This window comes from Ranitomeya imitator, chromosome 1 (assembly GCF_032444005.1).
Source record: "Ranitomeya imitator isolate aRanImi1 chromosome 1, aRanImi1.pri, whole genome shotgun sequence".
Lineage (NCBI taxonomy): Eukaryota > Metazoa > Chordata > Amphibia > Anura > Dendrobatidae > Ranitomeya > Ranitomeya imitator.
The window spans coordinates 434,630,396-434,648,675 of record NC_091282.1 but is presented as its reverse complement, the minus strand read 5'-3'; the positions used below and the strand labels follow the sequence as shown (position 1 = coordinate 434,648,675).

The 18,280-nt window shown below is 38.4% G+C and overlaps 8 non-coding genes across 8 annotated transcripts; all 8 read right to left on the bottom strand.

Moving 5' to 3' along the window:
- Positions 1-1,478: 1,478 nt before the first annotated feature.
- TRNAT-CGU (transfer RNA threonine (anticodon CGU)) lies at positions 1,479-1,551 on the bottom strand. Its single transcript has one exon. It is a non-coding gene; the product is annotated as a tRNA-Thr (tRNA).
- A 2,157-nt stretch (positions 1,552-3,708) lies between these two features.
- On the bottom strand, positions 3,709-3,781 carry TRNAT-UGU (transfer RNA threonine (anticodon UGU)). The gene has a single exon. It is a non-coding gene; the product is annotated as a tRNA-Thr (tRNA).
- Positions 3,782-4,329: 548 nt separating this feature from the next.
- On the bottom strand, positions 4,330-4,402 carry TRNAT-CGU (transfer RNA threonine (anticodon CGU)). The gene has a single exon. It is a non-coding gene; the product is annotated as a tRNA-Thr (tRNA).
- A 7,704-nt stretch (positions 4,403-12,106) lies between these two features.
- TRNAT-UGU (transfer RNA threonine (anticodon UGU)) lies at positions 12,107-12,179 on the bottom strand. The gene has a single exon. It is a non-coding gene; the product is annotated as a tRNA-Thr (tRNA).
- Positions 12,180-12,727: 548 nt separating this feature from the next.
- On the bottom strand, positions 12,728-12,800 carry TRNAT-CGU (transfer RNA threonine (anticodon CGU)). Its single transcript has one exon. It is a non-coding gene; the product is annotated as a tRNA-Thr (tRNA).
- Positions 12,801-14,959: 2,159 nt separating this feature from the next.
- Positions 14,960-15,032, bottom strand: TRNAT-UGU (transfer RNA threonine (anticodon UGU)). Its single transcript has one exon. It is a non-coding gene; the product is annotated as a tRNA-Thr (tRNA).
- Positions 15,033-15,580: 548 nt separating this feature from the next.
- TRNAT-CGU (transfer RNA threonine (anticodon CGU)) lies at positions 15,581-15,653 on the bottom strand. Its single transcript has one exon. It is a non-coding gene; the product is annotated as a tRNA-Thr (tRNA).
- A 2,159-nt stretch (positions 15,654-17,812) lies between these two features.
- Positions 17,813-17,885, bottom strand: TRNAT-UGU (transfer RNA threonine (anticodon UGU)). The gene has a single exon. It is a non-coding gene; the product is annotated as a tRNA-Thr (tRNA).
- Between the last annotated feature and the right edge of the window lie 395 nt (positions 17,886-18,280).

Sequence of the window (18,280 nt, the reverse complement as noted above, 5' to 3'; positions counted from 1 at the left end):
GCAACAAGAATTTTTTTTGAGTGTTTTGTCATTGATTTTGCTTAAAAGAGCTAACTGTTTCTTCATGTTTAAATGGAGTGAAAAATGGTACCAGAAAAAAAAGACTTCACCGAAACAATGGGAAAACCTTTCAAAAAAGCTGTCTCAAAATTGTCCAGGAAACAACCAAAAAGATGACACAAAAGACGATTCAGGGGAAGAAATGTCCTAAATTTCTTGAAAAGTCTTCTGCGTGAAAAACTCATCAAGTTGTCCTGAGTTTAAAAGCCGTCATATGCACATACCAGTTCCTGTTCCAAAAATTCATTAAAAAACTGAGTGTGTGCGCAGTCCAACACTTCAAACAAAACTTGTGTTTTTTGAACTCCTAATGGTGTTTGGAAAAGTTTTGATCAAAAGTTCCTGAAAAAACCTCAGTGTGAATCTTTAGGTTATTTGCAGATGGAATTTTATTAAGGCATTTAAAAACAATGAGTTTTGCAAGCAGAAACCACTTAGGAAAACACCACTTTATTAGGTACTTCTGGGAAGAGTTTTTATGTTCATGATGTGTTTCCTGGGGATTTTTTGCAGAGTTTGCAATGAGATTTTCACTCTTAAGGCCTTTTTTGCAGATTTTTGATTTGAATGTGCCTAGTTTGGAGTAGTTTTCCTCAGGATCGGCTTCACAGAAGCAACAAGTATTTTTTTTCTTTGCCACAACATTTTTTTGAAAACCTGAAATGGATGAAAACTCTCCAAGTAATGTAATTATTAAGTCTGAACATTTTTTTCTCAGTATAATAAACCTTAACCTTAGCAGGTATTTTTTATAGATAAGCTCAAGTATCAAACTATTCAGTTTCAAAATAACACAAAGGCTCCAGTGAGAATTTAACTCACGACCCCTGGTTTACAAGACCAGTGCTCTAACCACTGAGCTATGAAGCCAGCGAAACTTTGCCCCATCTTTTGATCTCTATTTCGAACAGTGCAATAGCCATTCAGTTGCATTAACAACACAAGTCCATTCATTTTTAGGTTGAAATCACACTCTTAACATAATGTCCCATCACCAACAAACCAACAACTGCTCTTGCAATGCAAAAGCATGACTTGCAAACATTCTGAAGCTTCAGTTCTATAACTGACAACCTGTTTATTGGCAATCTGATGTGCAAAAAAATCAAATCGCATGGACTGGCAAAGAATAGAATTCTACTGCTTGCTTAAATAAAATATGTAATTCTTTATATTACTAAATCACACATCAAGAATTGATTAAAAAAGGTCATTAGACTCCTCAAGCTCTGCTAGAGGTAGCATAATTAAGGAATTTGACAAACATGTTACCCGAATGTCATATATGATCATGGTCTTATCAAGAACTTTTGAAAAGGATGTCGTAACTTCACATAAAGTCAATATTGAATCGCACCAACTTTATATCACGTACCAAACAGATAAGCAAGTTTTATATGAGAGACAAAGAGTTTGTAAGGCTTCAGTGAGAGTCGAACTCACGACCCCTGGTTTACGAGACCAGTGCTCTAACCTCTGAGCTATGAAGCCATTGAAAAGCAACAATTTCTCAAGCAATGTAGGGATTAGTCTGTTAGAGGTTTGGGTATGCTCAGTACCTCCTAAGGATCATTTACTATGCTACATGGGAGAAATGCAAAGAAACCGTACAAAGATTTTTCTTTAGGTACCAATTTGACATTGACATGGGAAAAATATCAACTTGAAATGCATATGAAAACTTACAACCCATACAAGCAATGATTGTAAGATAAGGCTTGGTAAAAAAATATAAAGAGAAGCATGATGATTTATTTATATTTTCAATTGTACCAAATTTAAAAATGATTTCATAAATTTTTTCAGGTCAGTATTACTCTATGTGCAAATGGAGTTTTATGGAACCATTCAAAAAACATGAGTTTTTCAAGTGGAAACTTTTTACGAAAGCAAATCTGCTCTAAAGTCTTTGTCTCCACATAGCATTAGATCTCTGGCCATGATTTTCATTTATTTTTTCAATTGTGCCAAATTTAAGAATGATATCTGAATTTTTTTTGTGTCAGTATTAGGATATATGCAGATGGAGATCTATTGAGGCATTCAAAAAAGAAGACTTTTTAAAGCAAAAACACCCTTTCAATGGGGAGCAGTTCAAAGAGTTTTTGCTTTATAAAGTGGCTCCTAAAGCACTTTTTAAGAGTTCTTGAAGTGTTTTTGAAGAGTTTTTTTCTAAAGCTTTTTCTTTGCAGCCTTTTCATTTACAGTGTCTACTTTAGAGCAAATTCCATCAGGATCTGCTTCAAAGATGCAATATCCCCTTTTATTTTCACCTGGCATTTTTTAAACCCTGAAGTGGAATAAATCACTCAAAATAGCTATGAGTGTGTGTTCACACTAAGTTCTATTTTTCCTGCATTTTCAGGGCAGAAACTCTACAAGACTGTGCATACAGAGGTTTTTAGCTGAGTTATCAGAGCAGAATCTGGGCAGAAACTCCAAATTTTTAAGGAGCTATGAGATTTGCAGGTGCATTTGTAGAGTTTCCACTCAGATTCAACTAGGTGGCTATATGCACATGACATCTTTTTTCAGGCGGCTTCCACCACTGGAATCATTTGAAAACCCTATCAAACATTGCTCAAAAGAATGAACATAAGAAATTATATGTAAAACTGACTTGCTCTGTCTATGTTGAGGTTTTTAAATGTCTTTTGACCACTTCAGGTTTCTAAAAATGCCAAGCGGTTAAAAGAAGTCACATGTCCATTCTTTTAGCGTTTTCCACCAGGAGCATGCTGTGTATTTTACAGTACAAATCAGTGGAAAAGCTTAATACATGCCTGGACTTGCAACAAGACTTTTTTTTGAGTGTTTTGCCATTGATTTTGCTTAAAAGAGCTAACTGTTTCTTCATGTTTAAATGGAGTGAAAAATGGTACCAGAAAAAAAGACTTCACCGAAACAATGGGAAAACCTTTCAAAAAAGCTGTCTCAAAATTGTCCAGGAAACAACCAAAAAGATGACACAAAAGACGATTCAGGGGAAGAAATGTCCTAAATTTCTTGAAAAGTCTTCTGCGTGAAAATCTCATCAAGTTGTCCTGAGTTTAAAAGCCGTCATATGCACATACCAGTTCCTGTTCCAAAAATTCATTAAAAAACTGAGTGTGTGCGCAGTCCAACACTTCAAACAAAACTTGTGTTTTTTGAACTCCTAATGGTGTTTGGAAAAGTTTTGATCAAAAGTTCCTGAAAAAACCTCAGTGTGAATCTTTAGGTTATTTGCAGATGGAATTTTATTAAGGCATTTAAAAACAATGAGTTTTGCAAGCAGAAACCACTAAGGAAAACACCACTTTATTAGGTACTTCTGGGAAGAGTTTTTATGTTCATGATGTGTTTCCTGGGGATTTTTTGCAGAGTTTGCAATGAGATTTTCACTCTTAAGGCCTTTTTTTGCAGATTTTTGATTTGAATGTGCCTAGTTTGGAGTAGTTTTCCTCAGGATCGGCTTCACAGAAACAACAAGTTTTTTTTTTCTTTGCCGCAACGTTTTTTTGAAAACCTGAAATGGATGAAAACTCTCCAAGTAATGGAATTATTACATCTGAACATTTTTTTCTCAGTATAATAAACCTTCACCTTAGCAGGTATTTTTTATAGATAAGCTCAAGTATCAAACTATTCAGTTTCAAAATAACACAAAGGCTCCAGTGAGAATTGAACTCACGACCCCTGGTTTACAAGACCAGTGCTCTAACCACTGAGCTATGAAGCCAGCGAAACTTTGCCCCATCTTTTGATCTCTATTTCGAACAGTGCAATAGCCATTCAGTTGCATTAACAACACAAGTCCATTCATTTTTAGTTTGAAATCACACTCTTAACATAATGTCCCATCACCAACAAACCAACAACTGCTCTTGCAATGCAAAAGCATGACTTGCAAACATTCTGAAGCTTCAGTTCTATAACTGACAACCTGTTTATTGGCAATCTGATGTGCAAAAAAATCAAATCGCATGGACTGGCAAAGAAGAGAATTCTACTGCTTGCTTAAATAAAATATGTAATTCTTTATATTACAAAATCACACATCAAGAATTGATTAAAAAAGGTCATTAGACTCCTCAAGCTCTGCTAGAGGTAGCATAATTAAGGAATTTGACAAACATGTTACCCGAATGTCATATATGATCATGGTCTTATCAAGAACTTTTGAAAAGGATGTCGTAACTTCACATAAAGTCAATATTGAATCGCACCAACTTTATATCACGTACCAAACAGATAAGCAAGTTTTATATGAGAGACAAAGAGTTTGCAAGGCTTCAGTGAGAGTCGAACTCACGACCCCTGGTTTACGAGACCAGTGCTCTAACCTCTGAGCTATGAAGCCATTGAAAAGCAACAATTTCTCAAGCAATGTAGGGATTAGTCTGTTAGAGGTTTGGGTATGCTCAGTACCTCCTAAGGATCATTTACTATGCTACATGGGAGAAATGCAAAGAAACCGTACAAAGATTTTTCTTTAGGTACCAATTTGACATTGACATGGGAAAAATATCAACTTGAAATGCATATGAAAACTTACAACCCATACAAGCAATGATTGTAAGATAAGGCTTGGTAAAAAAATATAAAGAGAAGCATGATGATTTATTTATATTTTCAATTGTACCAAATTTAAAAATGATTTCATAAATTTTTTCAGGTCAGTATTACTCTATGTGCAAATGGAGTTTTATGGAACCATTCAAAAAACATGAGTTTTTCAAGTGGAAACTTTTTACGAAAGCAAATCTGCTCTAAAGTCTTTGTCTCCACATAGCATTAGATCTCTGGCCATGATTTTCATTTATTTTTTCAATTGTGCCAAATTTAAGAATGATATCTGAATTTTTTTTGTGTCAGTATTAGGATATATGCAGATGGAGATTTATTGAGGCATTCAAAAAAGAAGACTTTTTAAAGCAAAAACACCCTTTCAATGGGGAGCATTTCAAAGAGTTTTATGCTTTATAAAGTGGCTCCTAAAGCACTTTTTAAGAGTTCTTGAAGTGTTTTTGAAGAGTTTTTTTCTAAAGCTTTTTCTTTGCAGCCTTTTGATTTACAGTGTCTACTTTAGAGCAAATTCCATCAGGATCTGCTTCAAAGATGCAATATCCCCTTTTATTTTCACCTGGCATTTTTTAAACCCTGAAGTGGAATAAATCACTCAAAATAGCTATGAGTGTGTGTTCACACTAAGTTCTATTTTTCCTGCATTTTCAGGGCAGAAACTCTACAAGACTGTGCATACAGAGGTTTTTAGCTGAGTTATCAGAGCAGAATCTGGGCAGAAACTCCAAATTTTTAAGGAGCTATGAGATTTGCAGGTGCATTTGTAGAGTTTCCACTCAGTTTCAACTAGGTGGCTATATGCACATGACATCTTTTTTCAGGCGGCTTCCACCACTGGAATCATTTGAAAACCCTATCAAACATTGCTCAAAAGAATGAACATAAGAAATTATATGTAAAACTGACTTGCTCTGTCTATGTTGAGGTTTTTAAATGTCTTTTGACCACTTCAGGTTTCTAAAAATGCCAAGCGGTTAAAAGAAGTCACATGTCCATTCTTTTAGCGTTTTCCACCAGGAGCATGCTGTGTATTTTACAGTACAAATCAGTGGAAAAGCTTAATACATGCCTGGACTTGCAACAAGACTTTTTTTTGAGTGTTTTGCCATTGATTTTGCTTAAAAGAGCTAACTGTTTCTTCATGTTTAACCCCTTCCCGCCCCATGACGCCACGTAGGCGTCATGAAAGTCGGTGCCAATCCGACCCATGACGCCTATGTGGCGTCATGGAAAGATCGCGTCCCTACAGATCGGGTGAAAGGGTTAACTCCCATTTCACCCGATCTGCAGGGACAGGGGGAGTGGTAGTTTAGCCCAGGGGGGGTGGCTTCACCCCCTCGTGGCTACGATCGCTCTGATTGGCTGTTGAAAGTGAAACTGCCAATCAGAGCGATTTGTAATATTTCACCTATTATAACTGGTGAAATATTACAATCCAGCCATGGCCGATGCTGCAATATCATCGGCCATGGCTGGAAATACTAATGTGCCCCCACCCCACCGATCGCCCCCCCAGCCCCCCGATCTGGCCGGTACACTGCTCCGGCTCCCCTCCGTCCTGTGCTCCGGCTCCCCCCGTGCTCTTGTCCGCTCCCCCCGTGCTCCAATCACCCCCCCGTGCTCCAATCACCCTCCCTGCACTCCGATCCACCCCCCCCGTGCTCCGTTCCACTCCCCCGTGCTCCGTTCCAGCCCCCCGTGCTCCGTTCCACCCCTCCCGCGCTCCGATTCCCCCCCCATGCTCCGATCCCCCCCCGTGGTCCCCCCAACCCCATCATACTTACCGATCCAGCCGGGGTCCCGTCCGTCTTCTCCCTGGGTGCCGCCATCTTCCAAAATGGCGGGCGCATGCGCAATGCGCCCGCCGAATCTGCCGGCCGGCAGATTCGTTCCAAAGTGCATTTTGATCACTGAGATAGATTATATCTCAGTGATCAAAATAAAAAAAATAATAAATGACCCCCCCCCCTTTGTCACCCCCATAGGTAGGGACAATAAAAAAATAAAGAAATTTTTTTTTTCCACTAATGTTAGAATAGGGTTAGGGTTAGGGGTAGGGTTAGGGCTAGGGGTAGGGGTAGAGTTAGGGGTAGGGGTAGGGTTAGGGGTAGGGGTAGGGTTAGGGGTAGGGTTAGGGGTAGGGGTAGGGGTAGGGTTAGGGGTAGGGTTAGGGGTAGGGTTAGGGTTAGGGGTAGGGTTAGGGGTAGGGGTAGGGGTAGGGTTAGGGGTAGGGTTAGGGGTAGGGTTAAGGTTAGGGCTAGGGTTAGGGCTAGGGTTAGGGGTAGGGTTAGGGTTTCGGTATGTGCACACGTATTCTGGTCCTCTGCGGATTTTTCCGCTGCGGATTTGATAAATCCGCAGTGCTAAACCTCTGCGGATTTATGGTGGATTTACCACGTTTTTTTCTGCGCATTTCACTGCGGTTTTACAACTGCGATTTTCTATTGGAGCAGTTGTAAAACCGCTGCGGAATCCGCACAAAGAAGTGACATGCTGCGGAATGTAAACCGCTGCGTTTCCGTGCAGTTTTTCCGCAGCATAGCGATTTTTGTTTCCCGTAGGTCTACATTGAACTGTAAACTCATGGGAAACTGCTGCGGATCCGCAGCGTTTTCCGCAGCGTGTGCACATACCGTTAGAATTAGGCTATGTGCACACGGTGCGGATTTGGCTGCGGATTCGCAGCAGTGTTCCATCAAGTTTACAGTACCATGTAAACATATGAAAAACCAAATCCGCTGTGCCCATGGTGCGGAAAATACCACGCGGAAACGCTGCGTTGTATTTTCCGCAGCATGTCAATTCTTTGTGCGGATTCCGCAGCGTTTTACACCTGTTCCTCAATAGGAATCCGCAGGTGAAATCCGCACAAAAAACACTGGAAATCCGCGGAAAATCCGCAGGTAAAACGCAGTGCCTTTTACCCGCGGATTTTTCAAAAATGGTGCGGAAATATCTCACACGAATCCGCAACGTGGGCACATAGCCTTAGGGTTGGAATTAGGGTTGTGGTTAGGGTTGTGATTAGGGTTATGGCTACAGTTGGGATTAGGGTTAGGGGTGTGTTGGGGTTAGTGTTGGAGTTAGAATTGAGGGGTTACCACTTTTTAGGCACATCAGGGGTCTCCAAACGCAACATGGCGCCACCATTGATTCCAGCCAATCTCGTATTCAAAAAGTCAAATGGTGCTCCCTCACTTCCGAGCCCTGACGTGTGCCCAAACGGTGGTTTACCCCCACATATGGGGTACCAGCATACTCAGGACAAACTGCGCAACAATTACTGGGGTCCAATTTCTCCTGTTACCCTTGTGAATCTAAAAAAATGCTTGCTAAAACATATTTTTTGAGGAAAGAAAAATGATTTTTTATTTTCACGGCTCTGCGTTGTAAACGTCTGTGAAGCACTTGGGGGTTCAAAGTGCTCACCACATATCTAGATAAGTTCCTTGGGGGGTCTAGTTTCTAAAATGGGGTAACTTGTGGGGGTTTCTACTGTTTAGGCACACCAGGGGCTCTGCAAACGCAACGTGACACCCGCAGACCATTCCATCAAAGTCTGCATTTCAAAAGTCACTACTTCCCTTCTGAGCCCCGACGTGTGCCCAAACAGTGGTTTACCTCCACTCATGGGGTATCAGCGTACTCAGGAGAAACTGGACAACAACTTTTGGGGTCCAATTTCTTCTGTAACCCTTGGGAAAATAAAAAATTCTGGGCTAAATAATTATTTTTGAGGAAAGAAAACGTATTTATTATTTTCACGGCTCTGCATTATAAACTTCTATGAAGCGCTTGGGGGTTCAAAGTGCTCACCACACATCTAGATAAGTTCCTTTCGGGGTCTAGTTTCCAAAATGGGGTCACTTGTGGGGGGTTTCTACTGTTAAGCCACATCAGGGGCTCTGCAAACGCAACGTGACGCCCACAGAGCATTCCATCAAAGTCTGCATTTCAAAACGTCACTACTTCACTTCCGAGCCTCGGCATGTGCCCAAACAGTGGTTTACCCCCACATATGGGGTATCAGCGTACTCAGGAGAAACTGGACAACAACTTTTGGGGTCCAATTTCTTCTGTAACCCTTGGGAAAATAAAAAATTTTGGGCTAAATAATTATTTTTGAGGAAAGAAAACGTATTTATTATTTTCACGGCTCTGCATTATAAACTTCTATGAAGCACTTGGGGGTTCAAAGTGCTCACCACACATCTAGATAAGTTCCTTTGGGGGTCTAGTTTCCAAAATGGGGTCACTTGTGGGGGGTTTCTACTGTTAAGCCACATCAGGGGCTCTGCAAACGCAACGTGACGCCCACAGAGCATTCCATCAAAGTCTGCATTTCAAAACGTCACTACTTCACTTCCGAGCCCCGGCATGTGCCCAAACAGTGATTTACCCCCACATATGGGGTATCAGCGTACTCAGGAGAAACTGGACAACAACTTTTGGGGTCAAATTTCTCCTGTTACCCTTGGGAAAAAAAAAATTGCAGGCTAAAAGATCATTTTTGAGAAAATATATTTTTTTTTTTATTTTCATGGCTCTGCGTTATAAGCTTCTGTGAAGCACTTGGGGGTTCAAAGTCCTCACCACACATCTAGATTAGTTCCTTTGGGGGTCTAGTTTCCAAAATGGTGTCATTTCTGGGGGATCTCCAATGTTTAGCCACACAGGGGCTCTCCAAACGTGACATGGTGTCCGCTAATGATTGGAGCTAATTTTCCATTTAAAAAGCCAAATGGCGTGCCATCCCTTCCGAGCCCTGCCGTGCGCCCAAACAGTGGTTTACCCCCACATATGGAGTATCAGCGTACTCAGGACAAACTGGACAACAATATTTGGGGTCCAATTTCTCCTACTATCCTTGGCAAAATAGGAAATTCCAGGCTAAAAAATCATTTTTGAGGAAAGAAAAATTATTTTTTATTTTCATGGCTCTGCGTTATAAACTTCTGTGAAGCACCTGGGGGTTTAAAGTGCTCAATATGCATCTAGATAAGTTCCTTGGGGGGTCTAGTTTCCAAAATGGGGTCACTTGTGGGGGAGCTCCAATGTTTAGGCACACAGGGGCTCTCCAAACGCGACATGGTGTTCGCTAACAATTGGAGCTAATTTTCCATTCAAAAAGTCAAATGGCGCGCCTTCCCTTCCGAGCCCTGCCGAGTGCCCAAACAGTGGTTTACCCCCACATATGAGGTATCGACGTACTCGGGAGAAATTGCCCAACAAATTTTATGATCCATTTTACCCTACTGCCCATGTGAAAATGAAAAAATTGAGGCGAAAAGAATTTTTTTGTGAAAAAAAAGTACTTTTTCATTTTTACAGATCAATTTGTGAAGCACCTGAGGGTTTAAAGTGCTCACTAGGCATCTAAATAAGTTCCTTGGGGGGTCTAGTTTCCAAAATGGGGTCACTTGTGGGGGAGCGCCAATGTTTAGGCACACAGGAGCTATCCAAACGCGACATGGTGTCCGCTAACGATGGAAATAATTTTTCATTCAAAAAGTCAAATGGCGCTCCTTCCCTTCCGAGCCTTACCATGTGCCCAAACAGTGGTTTACCCCCACATGTGAGGTATTGGTGTACTCAGGAGAAATTGCCCAACACATTTTAGGATCCATTTTATCCTGTTGCCCATGTGAAAATGAAAAAATTGAGGCTAAAAGAATTTTTTTGTGAAAAAAAAGTACTTTTTCATTTTTACGGATCAATTTGTGAAGCACCTGGGGGTTCAAAGTGCTCACTATGCATCTAGATAAGTTCCTTGGGGCGTCTAGTTTCCAAAATGGGGTCACTTGTGGGGGAGCTCCAATTTTTAGGCACACGGGGGCTCTCCAAACGTGACATGGTGTCCGCTAAAGAGTGGAGCCAATTTTTGATTCAAAAAGTCAAATGGCGCTCCTTCCCTTCCAAGCCCTGCCGTGCGTCCAAACAGTGGTTTACCCCCACATACGAGGTATCAGCGTACTCAGGACAAATTGGACAACAACTTTCGTGGTTCAGTTTCTCCTTTTACCATTGGGAAAATAAAAAAATTGTTGCTAAAAAATAATTTTTGTGACTAAAAAGTTAAATGTTCATTTTTTCCTTCCATGTTGCTTCTGCTGCTGTGAAGCACCTGAAGGGTTAATAAACTTCTTGAATGTGGTTTTGAGTACCTTGAGGGGTGCAGTTTTTAGAATGGTGTCACTTTTGGGTATTTTCAGCCATATAGACCCCTCAAACTGACTTCAAATGTGAGGTGGTCCCTAAAAAAAATGGTTTTGTAAATTTCGTTGTAAAAATGACAAATCGCTGGTCAAATTTTAACCCTTATAACTTCCTAACAAAAAATATTTTTGTTTCCAAAATTGTGCTGATGTAAAGTAAACATGTGGGAAATGTTATTTATTAACTATTTTGTGTCACATATCTCTCTGGTTTAACAGAATAAAAATTCAAAATGTGAAAATTGCGAAATTTTCAAAATTTTCGCCAAATTTCCATTTTTATCACAAATAAACGCAGAATTTATTGACCTAAATTTACCACTAACATGAAGCCCAATATGTCACGAAAAAACAATCTCAGAACCGCTAGGATCCGTTGAAGTGTTCCTGAGTTATTACCTCATAAAGGGACACTGGTCAGAATTGCAAAAAACGGCAAGGTCTTTAAGGTCAAAATAGGCTGGGTCATGAAGGGGTTAAATGGAGTGAAAAATGGTACCAGAAAAAAAGACTTCACCGAAACAATGGGAAAACCTTTCAAAAAAGCTGTCTCAAAATTGTCCAGGAAACAACCAAAAAGATGACACAAAAGACGATTCAGGGGAAGAAATGTCCTAAATTTCTTGAAAAGTCTTCTGCGTGAAAAACTCATCAAGTTGTCCTGAGTTTAAAAGCCGTCATATGCACATACCAGTTCCTGTTCCAAAAATTCATTAAAAAACTGAGTGTGTGCGCAGTCCAACACTTCAAACAAAACTTGTGTTTTTTGAACTCCTAATGGTGTTTGGAAAAGTTTTGATCAAAAGTTCCTGAAAAAACCTCAGTGTGAATCTTTAGGTTATTTGCAGGTGGAATTTTATTAAGGCATTTAAAAACAATGAGTTTTGCAAGCAGAAACCACTTAGGAAAACACCACTTTATTAGGTACTTCTGGGAAGAGTTTTTATGTTCATGATGTGTTTCCTGGGGATTTTTTGCAGAGTTTGCAATGAGATTTTCACTCTTAAGGCCTTTTTTTGCAGATTTTTGATTTGAATGTGCCTAGTTTGGAGTAGTTTTCCTCAGGATCGGCTTCACAGAAACAACAAGTTTTTTTTTTCTTTGCCGCAACGTTTTTTTGAAAACCTGAAATGGATGAAAACTATCCAAGTAATGGAATTATTACATCTGAACATTTTTTTCTCAGTATAATAAACCTTCACCTTAGCAGGTATTTTTTATAGATAAGCTCAAGTATCAAACTATTCAGTTTCAAAATAACACAAAGGCTCCAGTGAGAATTGAACTCACGACCCCTGGATTACAAGACCAGTGCTCTAACCACTGAGCTATGAAGCCAGCGAAACTTTGCCCCATCTTTTGATCTCTATTTCGAACAGTGCAATAGCCATTCAGTTGCATTAACAACACAAGTCCATTCATTTTTAGGTTGAAATCACACTCTTAACATAATGTCCCATCACCAACAAACCAACAACTGCTCTTGCAATGCAAAAGAATGACTTGCAAACATTCTGAAGCTTCAGTTCTATAACTGACAACCTGTTTATTGGCAATCTGATGTGCAAAAAAATCAAATCGCATGGACTGGCAAAGAAGAGAATTCTACTGCTTGCTTAAATAAAATATGTAATTCTTTATATTACAAAATCACACATCAAGAATTGATTAAAAAAGGTCATTAGACTCCTCAAGCTCTGCTAGAGGTAGCATAATTAAGGAATTTGACAAACATGTTACCCGAATGTCATATATGATCATGGTCTTATCAAGAACTTTTGAAAAGGATGTCGTAACTTCACATAAAGTCAATATTGAATCGCACCAACTTTATATCACGTACCAAACAGATAATCAAGTTTTATATGAGAGACAAAGAGTTTGCAAGGCTTCAGTGAGAGTCGAACTCACGACCCCTGGTTTACGAGACCAGTGCTCTAACCTCTGAGCTATGAAGCCATTGAAAAGCAACAATTTCTCAAGCAATGTAGGGATTAGTCTGTTAGAGGTTTGGGTATGCTCAGTACCTCCTAAGGATCATTTACTATGCTACATGGGAGAAATGCAAAGAAACCGTACAAAGATTTTTCTTTAGGTACCAATTTGACATTGACATGGGAAAAATATCAACTTGAAATGCATATGAAAACTTACAACCCATACAAGCAATGATTGTAAGATAAGGCTTGGTAAAAAAAATATAAAGAGAAGCATGATGATTTATTTATATTTTCAATTGTACCAAATTTAAAAATGATTTCATAAATTTTTTCAGGTCAGTATTACTCTATGTGCAAATGGAGTTTTATGGAACCATTCAAAAAACATGAGTTTTTCAAGTGGAAACTTTTTACGAAAGCAAATCTGCTCTAAAGTCTTTGTCTCCACATAGCATTAGATCTCTGGCCATGATTTTCATTTATTTTTTCAATTGTGCCAAATTTAAGAATGATATCTGAATTTTTTTTGTGTCAGTATTAGGATATATGCAGATGGAGATTTATTGAGGCATTCAAAAAAGAAGACTTTTTAAAGCAAAAACACCCTTTCAATGGGGAGCATTTCAAAGAGTTTTATGCTTTATAAAGTGGCTCCTAAAGCACTTTTTAAGAGTTCTTGAAGTGTTTTTGAAGAGTTTTTTTCTAAAGCTTTTTCTTTGCAGCCTTTTGATTTACAGTGTCTACTTTAGAGCAAATTCCATCAGGATCTGCTTCAAAGATGCAATATCCCCTTTTATTTTCACCTGGCATTTTTTAAACCCTGAAGTGGAATAAATCACTCAAAATAGCTATGAGTGTGTGTTCACACTAAGTTCTATTTTTCCTGCATTTTCAGGGCATAAACTCTACAAGACTGTGCATACAGAGGTTTTTAGCTGAGTTATCAGAGCAGAATCTGGGCAGAAACTCCAAATTTTTAAGGAGCTATGAGATTTGCAGGTGCATTTGTAGAGTTTCCACTCAGTTTCAACTAGGTGGCTATATGCACATGACATCTTTTTTCAGGCGGCTTCCACCACTGGAATCGTTTGAAAACCCTATCAAACATTGCTCAAAAGAATGAACATAAGAAATTATATGTAAAACTGACTTGCTCTGTCTATGTTGAGGTTTTTAAATGTCTTTTGACCACTTCAGGTTTCTAAAAATGCCAAGCGGTTAAAAGAAGTCACATGTCCATTCTTTTAGCGTTTTCCACCAGGAGCATGCTGTGTATTTTACAGTACAAATCAGTGGAAAAGCTTAATACATGCCTGGACTTGCAACAAGACTTTTTTTTGAGTGTTTTGCCATTGATTTTGCTTAAAAGAGCTAACTGTTTCTTCATGTTTAAATGGAGTGAAAAATGGTACCAGAAAAAAAGACTTCACCGAAACAATGGGAAAACCTTTCAAAAAAGCTGTCTCAAAATTGTCCAGGAAACAACCAAATAGATGACACAAAAGACGATTCAGGGGAAGAAATGTCCTAAATTTCTTGAAAAGTCTTCTGCGTGAAAAACTCATCAAGTTGTCCTGAGTTTAAAAGCCGTCATATGCACATACCAGTTCCTGTTCCAAAAATTCATTAAAAAACTGAGTGTGTGCGCAGTCCAACACTTCAAACAAAACTTGTGTTTTTTGTACTCCTAGTGGTGTTTGGAAAAGTTTTGATCAAAAGTTCCTGAAAAAACCTCAGTGTGAATCTTTAGGTTATTTGCAGATGGAATTTTATTAAGGCATTTAAAAACAATGAGTTTTGCAAGCAGAAACCACTTAGGAAAACACCACTTTATTAGGTACTTCTGGGAAGAGTTTTTATGTTCATGATGTGTTTCCTGGGGATTTTTTGCAGAGTTTGCAATGAGATTTTCACTCTTAAGGCCTTTTTTTGCAGATTTTTGATTTGAATGTGCCTAGTTTGGAGTAGTTTTCCTCAGGATCGGCTTCACAGAAACAACAAGTTTTTTTTTTCTTTGCCGCAACGTTTTTTTGAAAACCTGAAATGGATGAAAACTATCCAAGTAATGGAATTATTACATCTGAACATTTTTTTCTCAGTATAATAAACCTTCACCTTAGCAGGTATTTTTTATAGATAAGCTCAAGTATCAAACTATTCAGTTTCAAAATAACACAAAGGCTCCAGTGAGAATTGAACTCACGACCCCTGGATTACAAGACCAGTGCTCTAACCACTGAGCTATGAAGCCAGCGAAACTTTGCCCCATCTTTTGATCTCTATTTCGAACAGTGCAATAGCCATTCAGTTGCATTAACAACACAAGTCCATTCATTTTTAGGTTGAAATCACACTCTTAACATAATGTCCCATCACCAACAAACCAACAACTGCTCTTGCAATGCAAAAGAATGACTTGCAAACATTCTGAAGCTTCAGTTCTATAACTGACAACCTGTTTATTGGCAATCTGATGTGCAAAAAAATCAAATCGCATGGACTGGCAAAGAAGAGAATTCTACTGCTTGCTTAAATAAAATATGTAATTCTTTATATTACAAAATCACACATCAAGAATTGATTAAAAAATGTCATTAGACTCCTCAAGCTCTGCTAGAGGTAGCATAATTAAGGAATTTGACAAACATGTTACCCGAATGTCATATATGATCATGGTCTTATCAAGAACTTTTGAAAAGGATGTCGTAACTTCACATAAAGTCAATATTGAATCGCACCAACTTTATATCACGTACCAAACAGATAATCAAGTTTTATATGAGAGACAAAGAGTTTGCAAGGCTTCAGTGAGAGTCGAACTCACGACCCCTGGTTTACGAGACCAGTGCTCTAACCTCTGAGCTATGAAGCCATTCAAAAGCAACAATTTCTCAAGCAATGTAGGGATTAGTCTGTTAGAGGTTTGGGTATGCTCAGTACCTCCTAAGGATCATTTACTATGCTACATGGGAGAAATGCAAAGAAACCGTACAAAGATTTTTCTTTAGGTACCAATTTGACATTGACATGGGAAAAATATCAACTTGAAATGCATATGAAAACTTACAACCCATACAAGCAATGATTGTAAGATAAGGCTTGGTAAAAAAAATATAAAGAGAAGCATGATGATTTATTTATATTTTCAATTGTACCAAATTTAAAAATGATTTCATAAATTTTTTCAGGTCAGTATTACTCTATGTGCAAATGGAGTTTTATGGAACCATTCAAAAAACATGAGTTTTTCAAGTGGAAACTTTTTACGAAAGCAAATCTGCTCTAAAGTCTTTGTCTCCACATAGCATTAGATCTCTGGCCATGATTTTCATTTATTTTTTCAATTGTGCCAAATTTAAGAATGATATCTGAATTTTTTTTGTGTCAGTATTAGGATATATGCAGATGGAGATTTATTGAGGCATTCAAAAAAGAAGACTTTTTAAAGCAAAAACACCCTTTCAATGGGGAGCATTTCAAAGAGTTTTATGCTTTATAAAGTGGCTCCTAAAGCACTTTTTAAGAGTTTTTGAAGTGTTTTTGAAGAGTTTTTTTCTAAAGCTTTTTCTTTGCAGCCTTTTGATTTACAGTGTCTACTTTAGAGCAAATTCCATCAGGATCTGCTTCAAAGATGCAATATCCCCTTTTATTTTCACCTGGCATTTTTTAAACCCTGAAGTGGAATAAATCACTCAAAATAGCTATGAGTGTGTGTTCACACTAAGTTCTATTTTTCCTGCATTTTCAGGGCATAAACTCTACAAGACTGTGCATACAGAGGTTTTTAGCTGAGTTATCAGAGCAGAATCTGGGCAGAAACTCCAAATTTTTAAGGAGCTATGAGATTTGCAGGTGCATTTGTAGAGTTTCCACTCAGTTTCAACTAGGTGGCTATATGCACATGACATCTTTTTTCAGGCGGCTTCCACCACTGGAATCGTTTGAAAACCCTATCAAACATTGCTCAAAAGAATGAACATAAGAAATTATATGTAAAACTGACTTGCTCTGTCTATGTTGAGGTTTTTAAATGTCTTTTGACCACTTCAGGTTTCTAAAAATGCCAAGCGGTTAAAAGAAGTCACATGTCCATTCTTTTAGCGTTTTCCACCAGGAGCATGCTGTGTATTTTACAGTACAAATCAGTGGAAAAGCTTAATACATGCCTGGACTTGCAACAAGACTTTTTTTTGAGTGTTTTGCCATTGATTTTGCTTAAAAGAGCTAACTGTTTCTTCATGTTTAAATGGAGTGAAAAATGGTACCAGAAAAAAAGACTTCACCGAAACAATGGGAAAACCTTTCAAAAAAGCTGTCTCAAAATTGTCCAGGAAACAACCAAATAGATGACACAAAAGACGATTCAGGGGAAGAAATGTCCTAAATTTCTTGAAAAGTCTTCTGCGTGAAAAACTCATCAAGTTGTCCTGAGTTTAAAAGCCGTCATATGCACATACCAGTTCCTGTTCCAAAAATTCATTAAAAAACTGAGTGTGTGCGCAGTCCAACACTTCAAACAAAACTTGTGTTTTTTGTACTCCTAGTGGTGTTTGGAAAAGTTTTGATCAAAAGTTCCTGAAAAAACCTCAGTGTGAATCTTTAGGTTATTTGCAGATGGAATTTTATTAAGGCATTTAAAAACAATGAGTTTTGCAAGCAGAAACCACTTAGGAAAACACCACTTTATTAGGTACTTCTGGGAAGAGTTTTTATGTTCATGATGTGTTTCCTGGGGATTTTTTGCAGAGTTTGCAATGAGATTTTCACTCTTAAGGCCTTTTTTTGCAGATTTTTGATTTGAATGTGCCTAGTTTGGAGTAGTTTTCCTCAGGATCGGCTTCACAGAAACAACAAGTTTTTTTTTTCTTTGCCGCAACGTTTTTTTGAAAACCTGAAATGGATGAAAACTATCCAAGTAATGGAATTATTACATCTGAACATTTTTTTCTCAGTATAATAAACCTTCACCTTAGCAGGTATTTTTTATAGATAAGCTCAAGTATCAAACTATTCAGTTTCAAAATAACACAAAGGCTCCAGTGAGAATTGAACTCACGACCCCTGGTTTACAAGACCAGTGCTCTAACCACTGAGCTATGAAGCCAGCGAAACTTTGCTCCATCTTTTGATCTCTATTTCGAACAGTGCAATAGCCATTCAGTTACATTAACAACACAAGTCCATTCATTTTTAGGTTGAAATCACACTCTTAACATAATGTCCCATCACCAACAAACCAACAACTGCTCTTGCAATGCAAAAGCATGACTTGCAAACATTCTGAAGCTTCAGTTCTATAACTGACAGCCTGTTTATTGGCAATCTGATGTGCAAAAAAATCAAATCGCATGGACTGGCAAAGAAAAGAATTCTACTGCTTGCTTCATAGCTCTAACCACTGAGCTATGAAGCCAGCGAAACTTTGCCCCATCTCTTGATCTCTATTTCGAACAGTGCAATAGCCATTCAGTTGCATTAACAACACAAGTCCATTCATTT